Consider the following 9,422-nt stretch of genomic DNA (forward strand, 5'->3'; position numbering starts at 1 on the left):
ACAGATACGCTGACCAAATAGCGCGTTACTGTGCACGAAATTTAATGGCTATAAACAGACCAATTGAGAGGGGAAATACCGAATGCCATCTTATGTTTACAACCACATTTGAAATTTGGGATGAAGTTAGGCAGATGAAAGAAGAGGCAAGTGATTAGGAAAAGGAAATTTGGCGTAATTCAGGCGGTAGTAAGAGAAAAGAGACGAACTTTGGATCTATTATGACGACAGACCAGTTTTACAAGATTCTTTACTTTCCCACATAATCAGAGTTTAACATGTTGAAAGAGATGCAATGATCAGACTCTTCAAGCAGTCGTGATATAACACAAAGTTCAGGGTCATTGCAGAGAGGCTTTGCCAGAGTTGTGTCACCTGTCAGCAGCAAAATCCAGGCAGAAAGACAGTTGTTAGTTGGGGACGAATTGGAAGACCAGGTGGTCCGTTTACCAGACTCCAACTGGACTTCATCGAACTTCCCCCATGTAACAGATTGAAGTATGTGCTAGTCATTGTCTGCTTGTTCTCTCCCTGGGTGGAAGCCTATCCCATGAGAAGAAATAATAGCCTCACAGAAGCTAAACTGCTTTTGAGAGAACTGATTCCTAGATGTGGAATTCCAGTCACTTTAGAAACAGATAGAGGAACCCATTTTAATAATGAGATAGTTCAGCTGATTTGTGCAGCATTTAAAGTTGAGCAGAAGCTGCATTGTTCCTATCGACCTGAAGGCTCTGGAGTGGTTGAGCAAATCAATGGCACTATAAAACCAGGTTAGGGAAGGTGTGTGCATCCACATCACTGAAATGGCCTGCCACTTTACCCCTTGTACTGATGAGTCTAAGAAGCATTCCTGACAAAAAGACGGGATTGAGTCCACATGAGATACTAATGGGAAGAGCAATGAGACAAGCATATATACCAGCAAACAAACTGATGAGTATATCGGATGATCTGGTACTTGACTATTGCAGAGGATTGGCCTAACTGGTACGTTCTGTGTCTCACCAGGTTAGAGAAGATGCCACTACAGTACAGCGAAATCAAGCTCAGGATCTGAGTCCAGGTGAATGGGTTCTCATCAAGAAGCACGTGAGAAAATCGTGTTGAGAACCCAGGTGGCATGGGCCTTATCAAATCATACTGGTGATGACAACGGCAGTGAAGTGTGGTGGTTTGCCAAATTGGATTCATGCAAGCCATACCAGACGAGTTCTAGATCTACTTGAAAGACCGAAAGAGCAACAACTTGTAAAACAAAGTCATAGACCAGTGGCTGAAGTGTGGGAAGCTGATGAATCTAGAATGACAGATTTTGATGAATAAAAAGATGCTGAACAGCTGAACACAAGTCAAATAGAGTGGGCACCAGATTCTAGGACTCAAAAGACTGCTGTTGAACCACAAAGAAGTGAGTTCACTGTTGAGCGTGAATTTCCAGCTGAACCAGAAACAAGTGAGACTGTTATTGAACCAGAAGGAAGTGAGTTCACAGTGGAAAGAGAAGTTATTGTAGAATCGGAAGAAACAGAAGAGGCTAAAAATCAGGAAGAAGAACAGACAGAAGAAAGGTCAAACAAAAGAATCTGTGAACCAGATGTAGAAGGTGAAAAAATGGTTAAAGCAAAGAAACCAAGAACAGGTGATAATTGGCCAGGTGGAGTGAAAAGATTGAAGTACACTCTTGTGAAGAGAAGGTTAAGAAAAAGACCAGAACAAAGTAATGAGGCCTCACGTCAAACAGAAGAAGAAGAACCAGGAGAAGAATTAATATGAAAGACAAGAAGAGTGAGAATTCCAAGTAGGAAATACAGAGCAGCTGAATGGACCTACGTCATTTTGGAAGTAATTGAAAGCTCAGATCCAAGTGAAGAAAAAGACAGTTCTGATATTGAGCAAACTGATGAAAGCAAATTGAGACCACCTTGAGAGAATTGTGACAAATTAAGGTGCAACCTTGCTGACCGAAAAGAAAAAGAATTAAAAGACTCCGAATATCTGAAGAAAAAAAAATAAAAGAGTGGGGTAAAGATTAAAGCCTTGAAGTGCAGGATGACACTTTTTTTTTAAATTGAAAAATTAGAATAATAGGTTTAGGTAGATTTTTATTTTTTAGAAAACAAAATGGCTAAAGCAGAAGTGACTGAACTTCCAAAATCTAGTTTAAAATATAGGTGTATTAAAGTTTGCTTATGTAATGTCTTTCTATTAATCCTCATGTGGTTATTATTAACTGTCTTTGAACCTATTCTAATGATAACTGATAAAGGAAACAGCACTAATGATGTAACAATTGAAAGAATGAGTGATGTCACAAATGAAACCCCAAATACTAATGCAGTGCAATTTGAAGGAAGCGTTCTCCATCATGATAAATCAATTAGTGATTTCTGGTTAAACGTCTTTACTAAATTACTTTATGAGTACATTAACACAATGAATGTGAGTAACTGTTATGTGTGCAAGCAATTACCTTCGTCTGTCTCAGAGGGTGTGACCTATCATCACCTTCCTTTAACATATGGTGTGTCTTGCAGCATACTAAGAAGCCCGCTTTACGTGACAGGGAAGATCGAATACCACTTTTCCAATATAGATTTAGTATTTTCAGAAATACCTGTTATTAAGGAACTGAATAAAGTTTTAAGTAATAAGAATGCACGTTATATGGGAGAATTTTTTCATATCATTAAAACTTTAGATATAGAATATGCTTATAAAAACAACCTGACTTGTAGTTTGCGGGTTGAGGAAAAGATTTTCTTAGAAATGGTAGAGGATAGAAGAGAGAGTTTCCAAAGGAAAGCTGCTGAACAGAAGTCACAGGTACCACCATGGGCTTTTAGAGAAGGAAATTATGAGAAAGGCGAGGCATATGCTGCAATGTCCCTAGACTGGTCTCAAAATGGAAAAATTTGTTTGCTTAGAATGAAAACTAACTATAACAGTTATTTCATTGGGTCTAGTGAATATGAGCATACTTTCCAAATACCTGGAGAATGAGGATTGTAAGGTGGAACTGATCCTGTCTTTCCAGGAGTCTATTATGTGTGTAGTAAGAAGGCCAATTATAGGTTGCCTGCACATTGGTAAGGTTGTTGTTATTTTGCTATTGTCTTTCAGAAATAGTAGGTGATATTTTTGGTGCACTGATACCCTCAGTTGTAGTCATTCTGAATTCTCACAAAATGTGGAAATTGTCCACACTGGTTCATCATTTATTGACGGATACTGCTGGTGGGTTCTCGATAATTGACACGGAAATGGTTGCAATCAGATCAAGGGTTTTGCAAAATCGACTTTCCTTTGATATCTTATTGCCAAATGAGGGTGGAGTCTGTGGTATGTTGAAAATCCAACATTGCTGCACATATATACCTGATAAGAGTTAGGGGATTGAGGGATATATCAAGAATATTACAAAATTACATGAAGATTTGACCCAACTGGAGGTTGACGGTGTTTGGGAGAGACTTGGTAGGAATTTTTCATCTGTAAGTAAATGATTTTCTACCTTTGGAAGTATTTTATTAAAAAAATAATAATGGCAATTGTTTCAGTAGCCATAGTAGCCTTGGTGATAATAACATCATATAAGTGTTGTAAGTGCAGGATTGGAAGAAAAGAAGTGACAGAATGAAAGAATCAACAAAGAGAAAAAGAGAAGAGATAGAATTAGAAGATATGATTGGAGAATATTATGATATGATGAAAGATTTAGATGAAGGCGCTATAAAAAGAGAGAAGAGTATTGACTTTTAAATAGATGAAGATGGCACTCTGGCGGGTAGTTATTTTATGATGGCTCCTGAAGGCCATAAGAGGGGGGATTGATGGAGCAGGGGTTCACACAAAGAAACCTGCTTGAATTATTACCCCCATAATACTAATACATACTAACAATAAGTAATAATAGAAGACTAACGTACACCTTACATAAGCACAAGGGAAATTGCTTTTGTACATGCATGAAATAACTAAGTGTGAGCCAAAAATCTGTTCCGCTTGCGGAATTTGCGGATTTTTCGCGAATCTCGCGAAATTGCCGAAAAATCCGCAAATCCGCTCGCACAAGAAGCACTTATCGTTAAGGCAGATGCTCGAGTTGAAGCTAACTTTGTAACCATTTTAGAATGGTGCCGGCAAGCTGCCAGAGTTCAAGTTGCAACTTCAACTCTGGCAGCTTGTCGGCGCCATTCTAAAATGGTTACAAAGTTAGCTTCAACTCGGGGACCTGCCTTAACTCTGTAAGTGCTTCCTGTGGGCCAAAAATTAAACCTCAACAGGAAGCACTTACTGATATAAATAAAGCAGGTGCCCGAGTTGAAGCTCAAATTCAGTAACGTTTTAATCAGCCCAAAACATTAGTGAGCACGGTCGAGGCTGGGCAAGTGTGCTTTAACCCCATATCTGCCATTGAAAATTAGCTGTAATACTTGAGGAAGGTGTTTGCATCCATGAGTTTCTTGAGCGCAACCACCGTGTAGTTCCTGTGACCAGGAGGCTGCTTTCTCCTCATCTGCTGCCCTGCTCGCTTTCTGACCCTTTATACACAAGAGGCATGTTGACACGCATAGAAGCCCCGCACCACACACTAGCGGTATCAAACGTCTTCCGGCCCTTTCCCAACTATGATGGACAGCTCACTCAAGGGACCTCGGCGACTCTTGGCGTGGTGGCAAAGTTACAGGCTCACAGGGTCACTGGAGGCAAATCTTCTGGCCCTTTACTCAGCTGCAGTGTAGGAAAAGCACTATACATTTACCCAACGAGGTAGCACTTACTGATTGGCCAGTAGAAAGTACTCCAGTTGAGTAGAGGTATTGCACAAAATGGTGGCATCGTCGTGGATAACTATGCAGGGCAGGATTCATTTTGGCACGAGGCTCCTGTCACAAAAATGAAACCTCAACAGGTAGCACTTACAGATATAAAGCAGGTGCCTGAGTTGAAGCTCAAATTCAGTAACGTTTTAATTAGCCCAAAACATTAGTGAGCACGGTCGAGGCTGGGCAAGTGTGCTTTAACCCCATATCTGCCGTCGAAAATTAGCTGTAATATTCGAGGGAGGTCTTTGCATCCATGAGTTTCTCGAGCGCAATCCCCGTGTAGTTCCTGTGACCAGGAGGCTGCTTTCTCCTCACCTGCAGCCCTGCTCGCTCTCTGACCCTTTATTCACAAGAAGCATGTTGACACGCATAGAAGCCCCGCACCACACACTAGCGGTATCAAACGTCTTCCCGCCCTTTCCCAACTATGATGGACAGCTCACTCAAGGGACCTCGGCGCCTTTTGGCGCGGTGGCAAAGTTACAGGCACACATCGTCACTGGAGGCAAATCTTCTGGCCCTTTACGCAGCTGCAGTGTAGGAAAAGCACTATACATTTACCCAACGAGGTAGCACTTACTGATTAGCCAGTAGAAAGTACTCCAGTTGAGTAGAGGTATTGCACAAAACGGTGGCATCTTCGTGGATAACTATGCAGAGCAGGATTCATCCTGGCACGAGGCCCCTGTCACAAAAATTAAACCTCAACAGGAAGCACTTACAGATATAAAGCAGGTGCCCGAGTTGAAGCTCAAATTCAGTAACTTTTTAATCAGCCCAAAACATTAGTAAGCACGGTCGAGGCTGGGCAAGTGTGCTTTAACCCCATATCTGCCATCGAAAATTAGCTGTAATACTCGAGGGAGGTCTTTGCATTCATGAGTTTCTTGAGCACAAGCACCGTGTAGTTCCTGTGACCAGGAGGCTGCTTTCTCCTCATCTGCTGCCCTGCTCGCTCTCTGACCCTTTATTCACAAAAAGCATGTTGACACGCATAGAAGCCCCGCACCACACACTAGCGGTATCAAACGTCTTCCCGCCCTTTCCCAAGTATGATGGACAGCTCACTCAAGGGACCTCGGCGCCTTTTGGCGCGGTGGCAAAGTTACAGGCACACATCGTCACTGGAGGCAAATCTTCTGGCCCTTTACGCAACTGCAGTGTAGGAAAAGCACTATACATTTACCCAATGAGGTAGCACTTACTGATTAGCCAGTAGAAAGTACTCCAGTTGAGTAGAGGTATTGCACAAAATGTTGGCATCGTCGTGGATAACTATGCAGGGCAGGATTCATTCTGGCACGAGGCTCCTGTCACAAAAATGAAACCTCAACAGGTAGCACTTACACATATAAAGCAGGTGCCCGAGTTGAAGCTCAAATTCCGTAACGTTTTAATTAGCCCAAAACATTAGTAAGCACGGTCGAGGCTGGGCAAGTGTGCTTTAACCCCATATCTGCCATCGAAAATTCGCTGTAATACTCGAGGGAGGTCTTTGCATCCATGAGTTTCTCGAGCGCAATCCCTGTGTAGTTCCTGTGACCAGGAAGCTGCTTTCTCCTCACCTGCTGCCCTGCTCGCTCTCTGACCCTTTATACACAAGAGGCATGTTGACACGCATAGAAGCCCCGCACCACACACTAGCGGTATCAAATGTCTTCTCGCCCTTTCCCAACTATGATGGACAGCTCACTCAAGGGACCTCGGCGCCTTTTGGCGCGGTGGCAAAGTTACAGGCACACATGGTCACGGGAGGCAAATCTTCTGGCCCTTTACGCAGCTGCAGTGTAGGAAAAGCACTATACATTTACCCAACGAGGTAGCACTTACTGATTAGCCAGTAGAAAGTACTCCAGTTGAGTCGAGGTATTGCACAAAACGGTGGCATCTTCGTGGATAACTATGCAGGGCAGGATTCATTCTGGCACGAGGCTCCTGTCACAAAAATTAAACCTCAACAGGAAGCACTTACAGATATAAAGCAGGTGCCCGAGTTGAAGCTCAAATTCAGTAATGTTTTAATCAGCACAAAACATTAGTGAGCACGGTCGAGGCTGGGCAAGTGTGCTTTAACCCCATATCGGCCGTAGAAAATTAGCTGTAATACTCGAGGGAGGTCTTTGCATCCATGAGTTTCTTGAGCGCAATCCCCGTGTAGTTCCTGTCACCAGGAGGCTGCTTTCTCCTCACGTGCTGCCCTGCTCGCTCTCTGACCCTTTATACCCAAGAGGCATGATGACACGCATAGAAGCCCAGCACCACACACTAGCGGTATCAAACGTCTTCCCCCCCTTTCCCAGCTATTATGGACAGCTCACTCAAGGGACCTCGGCGCCTTTTGGCGCAGTGGCAAAGTTACAGGCACACATGGTCAGTGGAGACAAATCTTCTGGCCCTTTACGCAGCTGCAGTGTAGGAAAAGGACAATACATTTACCCAACGAGGTAGCACTTACTGATTAGCCAGTAGAGTACTCCAGTTGAGTAGAGAGCAAATCGCAAAAAAATCAGCGAGTTCGCTGGAAAATCCTTGAATTGACAGATTTTTTTGCAATTTTGCGCGAATTTTGCGGACCACAGATCCGCAAAATCCGCCCATACTTAGAAATAACACAAAATAATATATGAAAGAGTTAAAACTGTAGTACCATTTGTGCTTTGAAATATACTAGAAATAATGCATGACTAGGCTGCATGTGCATCAGTAGTTTGCATGTTGCATCCTGCTATGAAATAATAAATAATGTCGCTTTTTGCTCAAGCTATGCTAGGAAATATGCTAACAAGGAATAGTGCAAAGGTGGGTGGTGAACACTGAAAAGTACATTATCAAATAATTAAAACATGTCTATATCTATTTGCTTTAGTGTGCTGGAAAAATCGCCATCTTTCTTAAGTTGGCTAAAGCGGGAGGGGTGAACTGAGGAGTGAATCCGATCTGTCAGAGGCAAGACAGACGAGCTGTGCATGGCAGGAAAGAGGTACAAGTTGAAGGACAATGTGACGACTGTCTGCCAAGTGATGTGACTAGTCATGGGACCGGAGACTCATTTTGCGGATGATGTTAATTTTTATGAAGATTGTTTTACTGTATCATGTCTGGAAATTGTGAGAACGAGCTAGGAATCAAACCCTGGGAATGGATTTAGAACAATAAATTAACTGAATCATAGGGGAAGTCACAGTGGTGTGCCAACGCCACCTCCTAAGCCCACCAATCCACTTGCGAGTTACATGAAAGTTTGAAGCAAATGTGGGACGGACATGTACGTTTTAGGGTATAATTGGGGTGTTCATTAGGGGTGTGGCTTATGCTTAGGCTGGCAGGAGACAAAGAGGGGAGATACGTCGCTGTCCGTCGGTAGGCAGAGAGGCATAGCTGTTCCTGACCTGTCCTGTTCCTGTCTCTTTAATCGCTGTTCCCCGATTCAATTTCGGGGAACCCCCCCCATCACCTAGGCAGAGGGGGTGGTTTTCTACAGATCGTTTGTATTTAGCCTGACTTGTTCTTAAAATGTACTTATAATGTCTCTGAAACTTTTGTCTCTTCACCTAGCCACTTCGTCATAGATATGTGATGTGTATTATTTTAGATGAGACTATTGTTTCTTCATCTATTCCCTACGTTAGGTGTATTTTGTTTCGCATATGATTTTGCTGAAACTTTTGTCTCTTAATCTATCCACTCCTTCATTGCATAAACTCATTATTTTGGGATGAGTTTGTATTTCATTTGAAATTGCATATGTTTTCTCTCCCTTTGTGAGATTCATTGTTTGTATTTTGTGACCATATGCAGTTGAGCCAACTTTGGCATCTTATATATATTCACATTCTTGAATCCTTCCCCGTTGTCTTACTGGGAATCCCTGGTACATTAAAATAGCAGTATGCAGTGTAAAATATATATCAAACAGTATATATTGTAAAATGACCATAGGCCTGAAACAACTTAGTAGATTTAGTAACAAATGCATCTCATTTGAAAGAACCCAAACTTCAGCCAATGAGGTGGAAACCTAAGAATTCCTACACTCCCCAGAGGTCACCACAAATCAGATTTCTAAGGACAAGTGTGAAAATAAAATACAATGAGTCTCTGACCAGGGAGGAGGAAGGGTCCTATGTAAATATATCAAAGATACCAATGTTGGAGAACTGAAGTTACAAGTAAGTAACTAATTCCTTCCCCAACATTGGATTGCTTATATATTAACATGCTAGAATCAAAATTGCAAACAGTACACATTATGAAATACAATAAATCAAGAAGAAGGCTCACCCTTAGTGAAATAGGTTTCTCAGGATTACCTGTCCGTCCCACTACTGCATAAGCATCTGTGTCCACGTCAAGGCAGGTATGCTTCAGGAACATATGCCTGTTCCTCCAGGTGGCTGCATGGTAGATGTTTCTCAAAGGCACCGCAGCATAGAGTGCTGCAGTTGAAGCCATGACCCAGGTGGAATGATCCCTCACTCTTCCGTGAAGAGGACAGTTGGCTTTAGCATGGCAGATGACAACACCAGCTGACAGCCAACATGCAATACCCTGTTTGGATAGGCCTTAGCCTTTTCATGGTTGTGCAAATGATAC

This window comes from Lissotriton helveticus, chromosome 1_1 (assembly GCF_964261635.1).
Source record: "Lissotriton helveticus chromosome 1_1, aLisHel1.1, whole genome shotgun sequence".
NCBI lineage: Eukaryota > Metazoa > Chordata > Amphibia > Caudata > Salamandridae > Lissotriton > Lissotriton helveticus.